Source organism: Hyla sarda, chromosome 5 (assembly GCF_029499605.1).
Source record: "Hyla sarda isolate aHylSar1 chromosome 5, aHylSar1.hap1, whole genome shotgun sequence".
Classification (NCBI taxonomy): domain Eukaryota; kingdom Metazoa; phylum Chordata; class Amphibia; order Anura; family Hylidae; genus Hyla; species Hyla sarda.
The window spans coordinates 119,136,614-119,155,927 of record NC_079193.1 but is presented as its reverse complement, the minus strand read 5'-3'; the positions used below and the strand labels follow the sequence as shown (position 1 = coordinate 119,155,927).

The 19,314-nt window shown below is 42.6% G+C and overlaps 1 protein-coding gene across 5 annotated transcripts in view; it reads left to right on the top strand.

Moving 5' to 3' along the window:
- The window catches only part of LOC130273417 (sodium-dependent neutral amino acid transporter B(0)AT3-like), a 589,425-nt gene that overhangs the window by 424,535 nt on the left and 145,576 nt on the right, over positions 1–19,314 (top strand). The gene's annotated exons all lie outside the window — the stretch shown is intronic.

Sequence of the window (19,314 nt, the reverse complement as noted above, 5' to 3'; positions counted from 1 at the left end):
TGCTGGCTTTTTTCAAGCAAATACATAGTGCACATTTGGAGATATTATATATATATATATTTATATATATATATATATCAAGGCTGGTTTGTGAGTCGCTCATCCAGTGCCCGCCCCACTCGCCTCCTGTGCCGTGGACCGGCCGGTACCGCCTCCGGCTATTCACTTGTGCAAGAAGAAACAAGGTCCAGCACCAGGTTGCAAGTAAAAACTTATTCTTTTATTTCAAGATTCTGCGGTACAGGGTAGAAAGTCTGACGCGTTTCGCTAAAAAGCTTAATCGTAGACTGCCATACAATCACAGGAGACAACTTAAAATACCAAAGGTATAAGTCACATGACTGACCTCGTTATCGTTAATTACATGTTACATATAAAACCTGGAATTGGAATCCATTCAGAGCACTAATTATAGTGTCTGTTCACACTCTTAGATTATCATACACTGCGTTAGGAACTATTTCATATTTAAAGTTCACTGAATACAATACCAAGAGTTTACCCAGCAATAAATTAAATTGTAGGACGTGTTTTGGCCTCTTGTTGATTTAATATTTCAAATTTTTTTTTAATTTTTTACATTTTTTTAAATTTTTAAATTTAAAAAAAAAAAAACGCAGTGGATGAAAAAATGGATTGTGAACTAGACGTACAAATTGTCATGTACATACGGAAACCACAATAGGGGGGGGGGAAGGAGAAGGGAACAAACAGGCAAGAAGAATTTAACTTTAGCACGGGAAAAGAAAGATTTTTTGTATAAATACATATATGCTTGTCATTATCAGAATACGTACATGGGAAAAGCGCACAGTGCAGCTAGTGCGTAATATTATACGATATTGACTGCCATGTGAGAACAACATCAATTTGTGTGTGATTATTAACAGGATGAAATAAATGGAGACCATCAATGAACAGTTTTTTATATATAATTTTGTTATTATTTGTAATTTTATGGTGTATATATTGTTATTATTATTAATACTTTTTATCTTTAAATGTTTCTTATTTTAATTTATTTTATTTTTGTTATTTATATTTCTATGTATTTTCTGATAACATTAATTACTATGCCATAATATCCTGGATAGCATTACTACTTTATTATTTTTATTTTTATTTTATTTTTGTTTTATTGATTATTTTGTTGTTATTATTTTAAATCGTTAGTATTATTATTTATTTTTTATTTTTATTTTTCATATGTGGATCCTATCATGCTATTCCATAACATAAAAACATGATTGCCCTACATAGTTGGATGGATTTGGTCTATGAATACAGTGTGAGTTATGGCATTGTCAATCCACACTGGATTGTTTCGTTTATTCATACCTATAAATACTATTCCTACAAAATATAACCTAACAATAAAAATGCAATATTATGGACAAGTTAACATCATATCCATTCTTTTATTTAAACCTTCTGGGTATCTAGTTCCCAGAAGGAACATCCAATAGGTCTCTCGTTTATACATCCTGTATTTGAGATCTCCACCTCTTGGCCCCAAGGATGTCATAGGATTGTATCCATCTATTCCTTGGTCCAAGGGTCTAGAAGCTTTATCCTTACACATGGAAAAATATAGCCCGTACTCCCCTGGTCTGAGGGACTTCATCACCATCGCTACAGAATTTTTGCTTAAACACAATTATTTCATGTTCGATGGTGATTATTTCCTTCAGACCAGGGGAGCATCGATGGGGGCTAAATACTCCCCTTCCTTTGCGAACATCTTTATGTTCCATTGGGAATCCCAGTTCATATTCAATATTGATAATCCATATTTGAATAGCATACATTGGCTAGGGCGCTTCATTGACGATATTTTAATAATCTGGAAAGATTCAAAGGATGAATTTGAGAATTTTGTTAAATATATTGGATCCAATGACCTTAATTTAGGGTTCACATCATTCTTTAACAAGGATAGTATTAATTTCCTAGATGGGCAGAGAGGATGTTATAATGTTATAGAAGTCCTTCCTTATAGGAAGGAAACGGCGACTAACTCCATATTAAGGGCATCCTCCTGTCACCCAAAACATGTTTTGGATAACATCCCATTTGGGGAGCTCTGTAGGATCAGGCGCAATTGCTCTAGAGACGATGAGTTTAAAGTGGCAGCAGAAGACCTGTGTGTTAGGCTGAGAAATAGAGGCTATAATGATAAAATCTTGAATCAGTCACACAAGAAAATTAACCCCTTAAGGACCGGAGGTTTTTCCGTTTTTGCATTTTCGTTTTTTGCTCCTTGCCTTTAAAAAATCATAACTCTTTCAAATTCACACCTAAAAATCCATATGATGGCTTATTTTTTGCGCCACCAATTCTACTTTGTAATGACGTCAGTCATTTTGCCCAAAAATCTATGGTGAAGCGGGAAAAAAAATCATTGTGCGACAAAATTGAAAAAAAAAACGCTGTTTTGTAACTTTTGGGGGCTTCCGTTTCTACGTAGTACATTTTTCGTTAAAAATGACACCTGATATGTATTCTGTAGGTCCATACGATTAAAATGATACCCTACTTATATAGGTTTGATTTTGTCGGACTTCTGGAAAAAATCATAACTACATGCAGGAAAATTAATACGTTTAAAATTGTCATCTTCTGACCCCTATAACTTTTTTATTTTTCCGTGTATGGGGCGGTATGAGCGCTCATTTTTTGCGCCGTGATCTGAAGTTTTTAACGGTACCATTTTTGCATTGATAGGACTTATTGATCACTTTTTATTCATTTTTAAATGATATAAAAAGTGACCAAAAATGCACTATTTTGGACTTTGGAATTTTTTTGCGCGCACGCCATTGACCGAGCGGTTTAATTAATGATATATTTTTATAATTCGGACATTTCCGCACGCGGTGATACCACATATGTTTATTTTTATTTTTATTTACACTGTGTTTTTTTTTTATTGGAAAAGGGGGGTGATTCAAACTTTTAATAGGGGAGGAGTTAAATGATCTTTATTCACTTTTTTTTTTTCACTTTTTTTTTGCAGTGTTATAGGTCCCATAGGGACCTATAACACTGCACACACTGATCTTCTATGTTGATCACTGGTTTCTCATAAGAAACCAGTGATCAACGATTCTGCCGGATGACTGCTCATGCCTGGATCTCAGGCACTGAGCAGTCATTCGGCGATCGGACAGCGAGGAGGCAGGTAGGGGCCCTCCCGCTGTCCTGTCAGCTGTTCGGGATGCCGCGATTAGCCGCGGCTATCCCGAACAGCCCGACTGAGCTAGCCGGGAACTTTCACTTTCACTTTTAGCCGCGCGGCTCAGCTTTGAGCGCGCGGCTAAAGGGTTAATAGCGCGCGGCGCCGCGATCGGCGCTGCGCGCTATTAGAGGCGGGTCCCGGCTTCACTATGACGCCGGGCCCGCCATGATATGACGCGGGGTTACTGTGTAACCCCGCGTTATATCAGAAGAGCAGGACCAAGGACGTACCGGTACGTCCTTGGTCCTTAAGGGGTTAATGAAATCGATCGGAGGGATTTAGTGGCATACTCTAGGAGGAGACAGAAGCAGGAGGAATCACATAATGCAGGCGGCAAAAGCAGTAAATTTAAATCTAAATTCAAGAGACCTTTTTTCGTCACACCGTATAGCACCCAATTTAATAAAATAAAAAATATCATAAATAGATACATCCCAGTACTTGAAACTGATCCAGCTTTAAGAAATATTGTAGCGGGAGGTATTGCTATTGTATCTAGGAGGGGTCCCTCTATAGGGTCTAAAATATCCCCAAGCTTTTTTGTAAGTAAAAGTAATACCAAAACAAACAGCCAGAATTGGCTCAATGCCAAAGGAAATTGGAAATGTGGACACAATCAGTGTTTAACGTGTGACTATATGAGTGTCTCAAATGAAGTGATATCATGCACTACGGGAAAAGCACACAGTATACAAAATTATATAAATTGTAATACTAAAAATATTGTATATGTGGCGACTTGCACAATTTGCAAATTACAATATGTGGGTTGCACAGGCAACTCTTTAAAAATGAGATTCAGAAAACATGTGTCGGATATTAGGAGTAATCTACCAGGTATCTCCATGTTACCTCGTCATTTCAGAGAAATACATGGGGGGGAGGCAAATAGCCTCCGTGTCTCGGGATTGGAGAAGATATCCTTGGGGCCAAGAGGTGGAGATCTCAAATACAGGATGTATAAACGAGAGACCTATTGGATGTTCCTTCTGGGAACTAGATACCCAGAAGGTTTAAATAAAAGAATGGATATGATGTTAACTTGTCCATAATATTGCATTTTTATTGTTAGGTTATATTTTGTAGGAATAGTATTTATAGGTATGAATAAATGAAACAATCCAGTGTGGATTGACAATGCCATAACTCACACTGTATTCATAGACCAAATCCATCCAACTATGTAGGGCAATCATGTTTTTATGTTATGGAATAGCATGATAGGATCCACATATGAAAAATAAAAATAAATAAATAATAATACTAACGATTTAAAATAATAACAACAAAATAATCAATAAAACAAAAATAAAATATAAATAAAAATATAAATAATAAAGTAGTAATGCTATCCAGGATATTATGGCATAGTAATTAATGTTATCAGAAAATACATAGAAATATAAATAACAAAAATTAAAATAAGAAACATTTAAAGATAAAAAGTATTAATAATAATAACAATATATACACCATAAAATTACAAATAATAACAAAATTATATATAAAAAACTGTTCATTGATGGTCTCCATTTATTTCATCCTGTTAATAATCACACACAAATTGATGTTGTTCTCACATGGCAGTCAATATCGTATAATATTACGCACTAGCTGCACTGTGCGCTTTTCCCATGTACGTATTCTGATAATGACAAGCATATATGTATTTATACAAAAAATCTTTCTTTTCCCGTGCTAAAGTTAAATTCTTCTTGCCTGTTTGTTCCCTTCTCCTTCCCCCCCCCCTATTGTGGTTTCCGTATGTATATGACAATTTGTACGTCTAGTTCACAATCCATTTTTTCATCCACTGCGTTTTTTTTTTAAATTAAAAAATTTAAAAAAATTTAAAAAAAAATTGAAAAATTTATAAATATTAAATCAACAAGAGGCCAAAACACGTCCTACAATTTAATTTATTGCTGGGTAAACTCTTGGTATTGTATTCAGTGAACTTTAAATATGAAATAGTTCCTAACGCAGTGTATGATAATCTAAGAGTGTGAACAGACACTATAATTAGTGCTCTGAATGGATTCCAATTCCAGGTTTTATATGTAACATGTTATTAACGATAACGAGGTCAGTCATGTGACTTATACCTTTGGTATTTTAAGAAGGAGAAAAGGAAGTTCCGGCTCCCAAGGCTGGATAAAACATTCAAGTTTATTTCTTCATATTAAAATCCAGTGCATGAGCAAGCAATAAAAGCAATGTAAGGGAGAACAACACCAAACGCACCGACGCGTTTCGACTTAACGCTAAGTCTTAGTCATGGCAACTACAAACATGGCAACTTTACTCCAGGCTATGGAACGCCTACATTGGTCTGATCAAGAGAGCTGGATGACCTGTGACATTACGGCTCTGTACACATGCATACCGCATGACATGGCCGTTATAGCCGTATCATACCATCTCAAAAAATATAGTAATTATGATTATGATCTACAGGAATATATTTTACAGGTCATGCTTTTCCTGCTCCAACACAATTTCTTTTGCTTTAATAATACTTATTATTTGCAAATTACTGGCTGCCCGATGGGCTCTAAATTTTCGCCATCCCTAGCCAATCTCTATATGGCTTACTGGGAGGAGGTCGTCTTGTTTTCGCCAGCCAACCCGTTTTACCATCTCATAGGGTGGTATGGGCGATACATAGATGACCTCCTCCTAGTGTGGCGGGGGACTTCTATTGAAGCCCAGCAATTTTCTCAATTTCTTAATCACAATGATTTTTCTTTAATATTCACCATGAACACGAATACCGTGAACATAGATTTTTTAGATGTTACACTCACGGGTGATCCAGCCAATGATTGCATTCAGACTAAACTTTTCCGTAAGCCATGCTCAGGCAATAGCCTTCTTCATGCTACCAGTTGTCATCCCCATCAAACTATTTTAAACCTTCCAATAGGTGAATTTGTCAGGGCCAGGCGTACATCCACACAAGATTCTGTATATTCTGATACATGCAAAGACATTCGGAAACGCCTGAGAGATAGGGGCTATAACACACACACTATAGCAAGAGCAGAGGGTATCGTGAATTCCAAACCGCCGGGATACTACCTTAAGGATAAATTAACTAATAGACACCCAGACACAGAAATTAATTTAACTTTCACCACCTCATTTTCCAATCAGTTTGCGGAAATTAGAAATATCATTTACAAACATCTACCGGTCTTACATCATGACCTCACTATGTCCAAGATTCTACAGGCAAACAGTATTAAAGTCGTTCCCCTAAGGGCCAGATCCCTACACGCACAACTGTCACCTAGTGACATCACAGCTCATAATACACAGGGCAATACCTGGCTTTCCACCAAAGGGAGTTATCAGTGTGGAAGAAATAGATGCAATAACTGCAAGCTTATGACTAACTCTAACACCTTCAAATCATGTGTCACTAACATCAGTTATAACATCAAAAGTTACATTAACTGTCAAACACATCACGTTGTATACAGCATTACCTGTTTAGAATGTATGCTCCAATACATTGGATGTACCAATCGAAAATTAAAAATCAGAATACAAGAACATCTCAATTTACCTTCACCAGGTCAATTTTCAAATAGATCCATGTCGGGCATAGCCAAACACATAATAGAAAAACATGATGGCATCGTTCCCAGGATAGAAGTTACAGGTCTGGAGAGAGTACATCCTCCTCGTAGAGGAGGGGACTGGTGCAAGTCCCTGTTCAGACGGGAGGCGTTTTGGATCCTGTGTATGGATTCACGCTTCCCGTCCGGACTCAATTACAGACATGATTTGTCATATATATATTAGTTATTATACATCTCTCATGATGTCAAGTGTGTATAGATGTATATTTATATATACATATATTTTTGCATTCATGTTCTAACACTAGATTACGGTTGTTACATTTAATGGGACTGTATTGCATTGTATTCCTCACCTGTGGGTACACACCCATGGGTGTTTCTTCCCCTCCTATGGGATATTACGATATAAAAGGAAGTCATGCTGGGCTTTGTAGTGGCCATGACTAAGACTTAGCGTTAAGTCGAAACGCGTCGGTGCGTTTGGTGTTGTTCTCCCTTACATTGCTTTTATTGCTTGCTCATGCACTGGATTTTAATATGAAGAAATAAACTTGAATGTTTTATCCAGCCTTGGGAGCCGGAACTTCCTTTTCTCCTTCCTGATTGCTTCACCTGAGGACTTGGCCTCAGAGACCATCCGGAGCTCCCGCTGGTGCAGGTGTATTGTGCTATTTTCCATATACCTTGGAGACGACTGGGTGAGCTGATTTTTTTCTCTATTGTTACTTTGGTATTTTAAGTTGTCTCCTGTGATTGCATGGCAGTCTACGATTAAGCTTTTTAGCGAAACGCGTCAGACTTTCTACCCTGTACCGCAGAATCTTGAAATAAAAGAATAAGAAGTTTTTACTTGCAACCTGGTGCTGGACCTTGTTTCTTCTTGCATATATATATATATATATATATATATATATATATATATACACACACACACATATATATAATATGTGTATATATGTATATCAACATGTGTAAAAATATAGAAATATAATATATATATATATATATATATATATATATATATATATATATATATCCCTTAGGGACTCAGCCTATTTTCACCTTAAAGGGCATGTCCATTGCTCACTTTTCTTATTGCATCCGGTCCGGGCTGCAAAAAAAATAAATAAATAAATAAATAAGCTTTCTCTCATACCTGCCTACGCTCCCACGGTGCTCCGGTACAGGTGTTCGGTCCCCGGGCTGTATTCTTCTTACTTCCCATTAGCCCGGCACGTCACAAGGAGCTTCAGCCTATCACCGGCCGCAGCGATGTCCCGCCTCGGCCAATGATAGGCTGAAGCTCCGTGTGACGTGCCGGGCTAACAGGAAGTAAGAAGAATACAGCCCGGGGACCGAACACCTGTACCGGAGCTCCTGGGGCCGGTAAGAGAATGTTTGTTCTCTTTTTTTTTTTGCAGCCCGGACCGGATACAATAAGAAAAGTGAGCACCGGACATGTCCTTTAAGGACCTTAAGGATTTTCTTTTTTGCATTTTCGCTTTTTCTTCCTTCCTTTGTAAAAATCACAACACTTTCAATTTTGCGCCTACACCTACAGACCCAATTGTACTTTGCAATGACATCACTTATTTTAGAATATAACTTGTGGCGAAACAAAAAAATATATATTTGGGGGGTGAAATAAAAAAAAACTCCATTTTGTACATTTTGGGGGCTCCAGTTTCTACGCAGTGCAATATTTGGTAAAAATGACACCTTATCTTTATTCTGTAGGTCCATATAATTACAAGGATTCCCAATTTATGTAGGTTTTATTTTATTTTAATACTTATATATGTTTAAAATTGGCATCTTATGACCCCTATAACTTTTTTTTTTTTTTGTGTACGGGGTGGTATGAGGGCTAATTTTTTGCGCCGTCATCTGTAGTTTTTATAGTTACCATTTTTGTTTTGATGGAACTTTTTGATTGTTTTTTATTAATATTTTTATGGTATATGAAGTGACCAAAAATCCACAATTGTGTGGTTTAGCCAACCTAATACTTACGCACGCGACGGTACCACATATGATTATTTTTATTCTTTATAACATTATTTTAGGGGGGCTAAAACATGCAATCTTATGATTGCATATACTGATCAGTGCTCTGCCATTGCAAAGCACTGATCAGTGTAACAGGCACTCTGCTGTTCCTGCCTGCTGCGCAGGCATGGAGCAGTAGATCGCCGATCGGACAACGGAGAGACAGGTGAGGACCCTCCCGTCACCCGGTAAGCTGATCGGGACATCGCAATTTTGTCGCGATCAGTTCAACTGAGCTGCCGGGATTCTTTTACTTTCGTTTTAGATGCCGCTATCAACTTTTATTGCAGCGTCTAAAGGGTTAATGCCAGGCATCGGCCCGATCAGCCATGCCCGGCATTAACCGTGGGTCCTGGCTGCCCGTAGCAACCGGGACCCACTGGGTTTAACCTGTTCTCTGCTGGTGAGAACGGTTTAAACCCGGTAAACGGGACCAGAGTCCTTAACTCCTTAAGAACGTAGGGCGTACCTGTACGCCCTACGCCCAGTCCCGGTGTTTAAAACGGGGTCACGCCGTGACCCCACATCACACCGGGTCGGTCCCGGCTGCTGATCATAGCCGAGACCCTGGGCTAACAGCGCACGGCATTGATCGTTGTGCCGCGCGCTGTTAACCCTTCAGACGCGGCAATCAAAGTTGACCCCCGCATCTGAAAGTGAAAGTAAATGATAAAATCGCGATGTCCCGATCAGCTAGGACGCAAGTGGAGGTCTCCTTACCTGTCTCCGCGGCGTCCAATCGTCGATTGATTGCTCCAAGCCTGAGCTACAGGCTTGAGCAATCGAGCCCCTATCTCACTGATCCATGCAAAGCTATGGCTTTGCAGGGATCAGCATAGGAGATCAGTGTGTGCAGTGCTATAGCTCCTTATGGGAGCTATAGCACTGCAAAAAAAAAAAAAAAAAAGGTGGAAAAAAAAGTTAACAAAAGGTCATTTAACCCCTTCCCTAATAAAAGTTTGAATCACCCCCCTTTTCCCATAAAAAAAAACTGTGTAAATAAAAATAAACATATGTGCTATCGTTGCGTGCCGAAATGTCCAAACTATAAAAATATATCGTTAATTAAATTGCATGGTCAATGGCGTTCGTGCAAAAAAATTCCAAAGTCCAAAATGGTGTATTTTTGGTCACTTTTTATATCATGAAAAAATGAATAAAAAGTGATCAAAAAGTCCGATCAATACAAAAATGGTACCGATAAAAACTTCAGAACACGGAGCAAAAAATGAGTCCTCATACCGGCCCGTACGCGGAAAAATAAAAAAGTTATAGGGGTTAGAAGATGAGAATTTTTAACATATACATTTTCCTGCATGTAGTTATGATTTTTTCCAAAGTACGACAATATCCAACCTATATAAGTAGGGTATCATTTTAACCGTATGGACCTACAGACTAAAGATAATGTGTTATTTTTACCGAAAAATGCACTGCGTAGAAACGGAAGCCCCCAAAAATTACAAAATGAAATTTTTTCTTCAATTTTGTCGCACAATAATTTTTTTTTCCGTTTCGCCGTGGATTTTTGGGTAAAATGACTAAAGTCACTGCAAAGTAGAATTGGTGTTGCAAAAAATAAGCCATCATATGGAATTTTATGTGCAAAATTTAAAGCGTTAAGATTTTTAGAAGGTGATGAGGAAAAAATGAAAATGGGGTTAAGGATCAGGGATGCAGGGCATTTGCATACGCCTTGCGTCCCCAAGAGGATGTGTATATATATATATTAAAAAAACATCCAACTGAAGGCGCACCATAAGCAGCACACTGCCTGGATTCTTGATCCGTCTGGGTGCTCAGCTCCAGGACCAGACTCAAGTTCCAAAAGCAATACAAAATAGAAGTAGAAGTGGCATTCCAGTGGTGGGTGAAACCAAAAGTTGGTGTTTATTCACACATCTGCAATACACGCAAAGTTTCGGCTCATCAATAGAGCCTTTCTCAAGCATAATAGAAACATAGAATGTGTCGGAAGATGAATCCTATCAACAGTCCCTGGCCCTATCTTATTCAATAGATCTCAGCGACATTGTGCAATTAACTGCATACTTATAGGCCTCTAATTACACATGTAAATCAGGGGTGTGGGGGTGTCATTCAGTTGTCAAAACATAGCAAAACTTGACATATAAATGCTACAATATCAGTGATCCACAGTACACCTATTACATAGAAATCATCCTATCGTGTAATAGTGACAATGGTGCAAATGTGCATTGTAAGATTGTGACATACATTTCAATGTATCCTCGAAGATTACATTATTTTCGTTCTTGGTCTGGTTCGGAGGGCAGCGCTCACCTGATGTCAGACATATTGCCAACCAATCATCTCTTGTGTCTTCTCTTCATGTTACGTCTGTAAACACTCTGAATGCATAGGCCCCGGAATGTCACATCCAGATAAACTGGAAACCTCCACGTGCCCCACGGACCCATCGTCCTACTGTCACTGCATAGACCGATGTGGGCGAATGCGCACAAATGTATAGAAGCTATGGGTGGCCATCTTATAAAAAGGCACTTCTCATGGCAAATCATGTATAGTAGTACTGGCCAGCATAATCATAGTGATGTATCCAGTAGGCGACTAACAATGATAAATGGGCAGTGGAAATTATCCACAAATAAGTTTACAAGCGCTTACATTTTACTAATACCATAAATCAACGGCACATTGTAACTGCAGGTTAGTATAATGAAGTATATGGGCATACACACATAAAGCCATTCATATAGGTCCTAGAGTAAGGGGGTCCACTCCGGGATACAATCAACCTCTAAGGTCAGAAGTACCCATGCTGTGTGAGTATATGTCAGGACAACTGCGCCATGGTCCCACTCCAGGACTCTTGGGTAAGATCTGTAGAAAGGAAAAAAATGTAGACTGGCGAAGAGGTGCCTAGTGTGATACCATAAGAGAAAAAAGGGCAAAGTGAAACAATACACTAGTGGGCATACATTGCCCGTAGGTAGTGGGTGCTCATCTTGAGCGAGTGAAAAGCTTGAGTGTTAACCCACAACTGGGGTTATAAACAATACACTGGAGACAGCTGCTGAGCCTAGGGTGCAGGAGAGGACCAGCCTGTCCTGATGGAAGATGTGGAAGAATAGAATCAAAATACCCTTTGGAAAAGGCGCTGCTGATGCTGCTGAGGCGGTGTAGATGGAAATGACCAGGCCAAAGAAGGATGTATCAACCAAAACTGGACCAATTTATTGGAGAAAAAAAAAACAGTACAAACAGGGTAACGCATTTCGGGGGACAGCGCCCCCTTCTTCGGGTGAGTGACACAGCAAAATGAGACATACAGGGTTTAACCCCTTAAGGACTCAGATAATTTTATTTTTACTTTTTCATAACTCTTTTAGACGCTGCATTCAACATTGAACACCCCATCTAAAGGGTTAATAGTGCGCGGCACCGCGATCAATACCGCACGCTATTAGCCCCGGGTCCCGGCTTCAGATACATGCCGGGACCGACCCGATGTGACGCGGGGTCACCGGGTGACCCTGTGTTATATCGCGGGAGCTGGCCAAGGACGTAAATATACGTCCTTGGTCGTTAAGGGGTTAAAATCCCTCTATTTTGAAGACCTATAACTTTTTCATTTTTCCATATAAGTGGCGGTATGAGTGCTAATTTTTTGCACCGTGATCTGTAATTTTTTATGTATACCATATTTGCATAAATAAAACGTAATAATTTGTTATGAATTTTTTTTGGAATAATATGTTTAAAAAAATTATACAAAGCTGGATGTGGATCCTCTAACCTGTGTGGCTGAGGACTCGGACCGTATCGGGGAGCAGAGTCTAAGGTGCCGCTGGTCTTCACCAGAGCCCGCCGCAAGGCAGGATGGGCTTGCTGCGGCAGGTTACACCCAGGTCACTACCCCCGACACGGCTCGATGACAGATAGCTGGGCAAGGCGTGGTACCGAAGGATAGGCCAGTAGCATAGTCAAATGTAGCAGTAGGTCAAGACAGGTGGCAAAGGTGCGAAGTCAAATAACTTAGCGGGAAGTTCTGGATACATGGGTAAGGCAACAGGCAATATGGAACGCTTAATCTCAGGTTAGGGGCACTGAAGATCCGGCAGGGAAGTGTGGGAAGCAAGTGTGGGAGGTGCAGGGACTTTATAATGTAGTGTCAGGTGCAACAACTAATTATGGGCGCACTGGCCCTTTAAATACATAATCCTGGATGTAATTAGACAGCATGAGTTTCAGGGGCCGACAAAGGTTAGATTCTGCCCTGGGGAGGTGTGGAGCCAGGCAATAAATCAATGGGACAGTCATAGGGACGATGTGGTGGTAGGACTTGAGCTTGTTTTTCACTGAAGACATCAGCAAAGTCCTGAAGGAATGAAGGAAAACCAGGCAGAGGACAAGAAAATGATTCCAACTTAGCCAAACGTATTTGAATACAGTGGTTAGGGCAATGCGGTCCCCAACAAAGAACTTCACCAGTTTTCCAATCCAACTGAGGGGCATGGAGTTGCAACCATGGTAGGCCAAGCAGGAGAGAAGAACAATGAGGGAGTACATAAAAAGTCAAGTTCTCCTTATACAGGGCTCCAACCTGTATAGACCACTGTTCAGTGCGGTATAGCACAGTACCGTACAGTCTTTCTCCATTGACTGTAGAGATGTACAAGGGCTTTAACAGGCGAAATACAGGAAGATGATACCTATGTACTAGGGAGGCATCAGTAAAATTTCCCGTTGAACCAGAGTCCAAGAAGGCAAGAACAGAGACAATCTCTTTGGAGGGTAGAAAAGGCTGGGCCTTCAAATTTAAGCGTGGAGAGGTGGTATTCACACCTAGGGAGGCCTCTCCCACAACCCTAGGTGCGAGCATTTCACTGTGGCTGTGGACATAGAGAACAATCTTTTAGGAAATGACCCGCATATGGCATAGATTCTCAGTTTATCTGATATTCTGCAGGGTCAGGCGAGACCGATCCACCTGCATAGACTCCACTGCGGGAGGCAACGTAGAAGATTGCGGTGGTTGCTAGAAGACAGGTGCCAGACGAGGAAAGCGCCGAGGTCATGCAGACTCCTTGGCGAAGTTCCTCACGTCACTCAGAGAAACTAATATCAATCCGGGATGCTAAGTGTATAAGTTCATTCAACTTAGATGGCAATTCCCTTTCAACAAGGGCATCCTTGATATGATTAGATAGTCCTTTCTTGAAGGTGGCGTAAAGAGCTTCATTGTTCCATTATAACTCCGATGCCAGGGTACGAAACTGAATGGCATACTCGCCCACAGAGGAGTTGCCCTGTGAAAGACTCAGCAATGCCGTCTCAGAGGAGGAGGCTTGGGCTGGTTCCTTAAAGACACCCCAAAATTCCGTCAGAAAAGCCTGATTGGTTGTGAGAGCATCACTGAGATCTCAATGCGGAGTTGCCCAGGAGAACGCCCATCCAGTTAAGAGACTGATGACTCATGCCACCTTTGCTCGTTCCATAGGGAACTGTTCCACCATGAGTTCAATGCGCTTGAAGCACTGCGTCACGAAATCACGACAGGACTTGGGATCCCCCTCATATTTCTCAGGAAGAGACAAGCAAAGTTTTGATCCAGAGCAGACTGCAGCAGCGGGAGGCAGAACTGGAACAGGAGGAGGCTGTGGTTGTGGCGGTTACTGCTGGGCATGGCAGATAACTGGCTCAACTGCTGTGCCTGCTGAGCAAACTGCTGTGACTGGATGACCACGATAGAAGCGAGATCCGGATTATGTGTCAGAGGAACCACAGCAGGATCCATGGCCGGATCTAAACTGTGTGGCTGATGACAAGGACCGTATTGGGGAGCGGAGTCTAAGGTGCCACTGGTCTTCACCAGAGCCCGCCGCAAGGCAGGATGGGCTTGCTGCAGCAGGCGACACCCAGGTCACTACCTCCGACATGGCTCGACCACACAGGTAGCTGGGCAAATCGAGGTACCGAAGGATAAGGCAGTAGCGTAGTCAAACGTAGCAGAAGGTCAAGACAAGCGCAAAGGTGCGAAGTCAAATAACATAGCAAGAAGGTCTGGATACACGGGTATGGCTTACAGGAAACATGGAATGCTTAATCTCAGGCTACCGACACTGAAAATTTGGCAGGGAAGTGTGGGAGGTGCAGGGACTTTATAATGTAGTGTCAGGTGCAACAACTAATTATGAGCGCACTGACCCTTTTAAATTTCAGAGCTCCGGCATTGTCAGGATCCGGATAGGTATGCAGTGAGGATACTGGTGGTGGAACCTCTGTGTCAGTGGGGTGATGACGTGGGCCGTACCAGGGGAACGGAGTCTAAGGGGATACTGGTTTTCACCAGAGCCCGCCGCAAAGCGGGATGGACTTGCAGCGGCAGGTAACCCCCAGGTCGTTCCACCCGATAGCGACTCAAACCCAGCTGACGGCTGAGATAGGGACAAGGCAAGAGCAAGGTCGGACGTAGCAGAAGGTCAGGGCAGGCAGCAAGGATCGTAGTCAGGGGCAACAGCAGAGGGTCTGGAACACTGGCTTGGAACATACACAAGAACGTTTTCACTGGCACTGAGGCTACAAGATCCGGCGATACCAGGAAGGGGAAGTGGGTTTTTATAATGAGGACACAGCTGTAAGTACTGATTGGGCCAGGCGCCAATCAATGGCGCACTGGCCCTTTAAATCTCAGAGAGTCGGCGCGCGTCCTTGGGAGCGGGGCCGCGCGCGCGCCGGGACTGAGCAGACAGAGGATGGGACAGGTGAGGGGATTGGGATGCGAGCCGCGGGCGGGCGCGTCTCGCTACGCGGGTCGCATCCCCGCCGGTGACACTAATGCAGCGCTCCCGGTCAGCTGGTCTGACCGGGGCCCTGCATGGAGGTGAACGCCGCGAGCGCTCCGGGGAGGAGCAGGGACCCGGAGCGCTCGGTGTAACAGTACCCCCCCCCTTGGGTCTCCCCCTCTTTTTGGAGCCCCGGAACCTGTCAATGAGCTCCTTGTCGAGGATATTATCCTCTGATTCCCAAGACCTCTCTTTGGGGCCACAATTCTCCCAATCTACAAGAATTTTTTTTTACCTGACCACTTTGGAAGCGAGGATTTCCTTTACAGCGAAGACATCAGAGGAGCCAGAGACAGGAGCTGGAGCAATAACCTTGGGGGAGAAGCAGTTAAGAACGAGAGGTTTGAGAAGTGAAACATGAAAGGAGTTAGGAATACGGAGAGAAGGGGGAAGAAGTTTGTAGGAGACAGGATTGATTTGACTCTTGATTTTAAATGGTCCAAGGTAACGTGGGCCCAGCTTGTAGCTGGGAACGCGGAAGCGGATATACTTGGCAGAGAGCCACACTTTGTCCCCAGGAGCAAAGACAGGAGGAGTTCTTCTTTTCTTATCGGCATGTCTCTTCATACGAGAAGAGGCCAGTAGGAGCGACTTTTGAGTCTCCTTTCAGATAGCAGAGAAGTCCCGGGTAACTTCATCTACAGCAGGCAATACAGAAGAAGTGGGAATGGAGAAAGGGGGCAGAGGGTGACGGCCGTACACCACAAAGAACGTGGATTTGGCAGAGGATTCTGAATTTTTGAAATTGTACGAGAATTCAGCCCAGGGTAGAAGGAGACAAAATGTCGCAAATAGTCACCAAGAATCTGGTTTACTCTCTCTACTTGTCCATTGGATTGGGGGTGATAGGAGGATGAGAAATTTAATTTGATTTTTAATTGGTTACAGAGAGCTATCCAAAATTTCGACACAAATTGAACGCCTCTATCCGAGACGATATGCGTGGGTAGCCCGTGAAGGCGAAAAATATGCAGAAAAAATTGCCTCGCCAATTGTGGCACAGAAGGAAGACCTGGAAGCGGAATGAAGTGTGCCATTTTGGAGAAACAATCAATGACCACCCAGATGACGGTGTTGCCATGCGATACAGGTAGATCCGTAATAAAATCCATGGCTGCTCGGGAACGGGTAAAGGAAGGAGGAGTCCAGCAGGCTTCTGGCGAGGGGTTTTATCCTGGGCGCAAACTGTACAGGCCCGAATGAAATCAGTGACGTCACCCTCCAGCGTAGGCCATCAATACAAAGGAGAAATAAGCTGGATGGACTTCTTGATGCCAGCATGGCCAGCAAGGTGAGAGGAATGTCCCAATTTGAGGATCTTGAGGCGCTGACGGGGAGGGACAAAGGTCTTTCCAGGAGGAGTTTGTCCAATAGAAGCTGGAGCAGAGGAGACCAGGACTTCAGATTCGGTGGCATCAGAGGAACGTGAAAGGGCGTCAGCCCTGACGTTTTTGTCTGCAGGACGAAAGTGAATCTCAACGTTAAAGCGGGCAAAAAACAACGACCACCTAGCCTGGCGAGGATTCAGACGCTGGGCAGACTGGAGGTACGAGAGATTCTTGTGGTCAGTGTAAATGACAATAGGGTGTTTGGAACCCTCCAATAGATGCCTCCATTCTTCGAGTGCTAACTTGATGGCTAGAAGTTCACGATCTCCAATGGAGTAATTTTTTTCTGCCGGAGAGAAAGTTTTAGAAAATAACCCACAAGTAATGTTATGTCCGGTAGAGTTTTTTTTGGAGAAGTACGGCTCCGGCTCCGACTGAAGAGGCGTCCACTTCCAGCAAGAAAGGTTTTGATGGATCAGGTCTGGACAGCACTGGAACAGAAGCGAAGGCAGTTTTGAGGCGATTGAAGGCCTCATCCGCTTGAGGAGGCCATGACTTAGGGTTGGCATTCTTCCTGGTCAGGGCCACAATGGTGGAAAAATGGGGAATAAACTGTCGGTAGTAGTTGGCAAATCCCAGAAAGCGTTGGATAGCACGGAGTCCAGAAGGGCTTGGCCAATCTAAAACCGCTGACAGTTTGTCTGGGTCAATTTGAGCCCTTGGCCAGAGACTAGGTAACCTAGGAAAGGAAGAGATTTGCATTCAAAGAGACATTTTTCCATTTTGGCATACAGGTGATTTTCGCGGAGTCTCTGGAGCACTAGGCGGACATGACGACAGTGTTCCTCCAGACTAGAGGAGAAAATCAAGATGTCGTCCAGGTAAACCACAACACAGGTATATAACAAGTCCCGAAATATCTCATTAACGAAGTCCTGGAAGACTGCAGGGGCGTTGCAGAGCCCAAAGGGCATAACTAGATATTCAAAATGTCCGTCTCTGGTATTGAATGCGGTTTTCCACTCATCCCCTTTCCTGATGCGAATAAGATTATATGCGCCTCTTAAGTCCAATTTAGTGAAAATATTGGCACCACGAAGACGGTCAAAGAGTTCAGAGATCAAAGGCAGGGGATAGCGGTTTTTGATGGTGATTTTATTTAAACCGCTGTAGTCAATGCATGGCCGTAAGGAACCGTCTTTTTTAGAAACAAAGAAGAACCCCGCTCCAGCAGGGGATGAAGACTTTGGAATGAATCCTCTCTTAAGATTCTCCTGGATATAGTCGGACATGGCTTGAGTCTCTGGGGCGGACAGAGGGTAGATCCTGCCCCGGGGTGGAGTAGTACCAGGAAGGCAATCATAAGGCCTATGAGGTGGTAAAATCTTTGCTTGTTTTTTGCAGAAAACATCGGCAAAGTCCTGGTAGGCCTTGGGAAGACCTGGTATAGATGGAGCCACAGGGGTTTGACAAGTGGGAGCAAACGTGAGGCAATAATTGAGACAAGATGAACCCCAACTCTTGATCTCCCCGGTGGTCCAGTCAAGGTTAGGAAAATGACGTTGGAGCCATGGCAGACCGAGGAGGATTTCAGAGGTGCAGTTGGGTAGAACAAGAAATTCAATTTTTTCGTTATGCGGTCCAATGCAAATAAGCAGGGGTTCTGTGCGGTAACGCACAGTGCAGTCCAATTTTTCTCCGTTGACTGAAGAAATGTAGAGCGGTTTGACGAGACTGGTCACTGGGATGTTGAACCTATTAACAAAAGAGGCCAAAATAAAATTTCCTGCAGAACCGGAGTCCAAGAAGGTCACAGCTGAGAAGGAGGAGTTTGCAGAAGGAGAAATCCGCACAGGCACAGTGAGACGTGGAGAAGCAGAATTCACACCTAGAGCTGTCTCACCTTTGTGAGGTAACGGAGTGTGTCTCTCCTGACGCGGAGGGCGGATAGGACAGTCTTTTAGGAAGTGTTCTCTCTTGTAGGGTCAGGCGGGACCGATCCACTTGCTTAGCCTCCTCGGCAGAAGGCACAGGAACAGATTGCAGTGGACTAGAGAAGAGGGGAGCCGGGGAGAGAAATCGCCTGGTGAGAACAAGATCCTTTTCCTGTCGGAGCTCCTGGCATCTTTCAGAGAAACGCATGTCAGTGCGGATGGCCAAATGGATAAGTTCAGACAGGTTAGCAGGAATTTCTCGTGCGGCCAGTACATCCTTGATGTTGCTGGATAAGCCTTTCTTGAAGGTCGCACAGAGGGCCTCATTGTTCCAGGATAATTCTG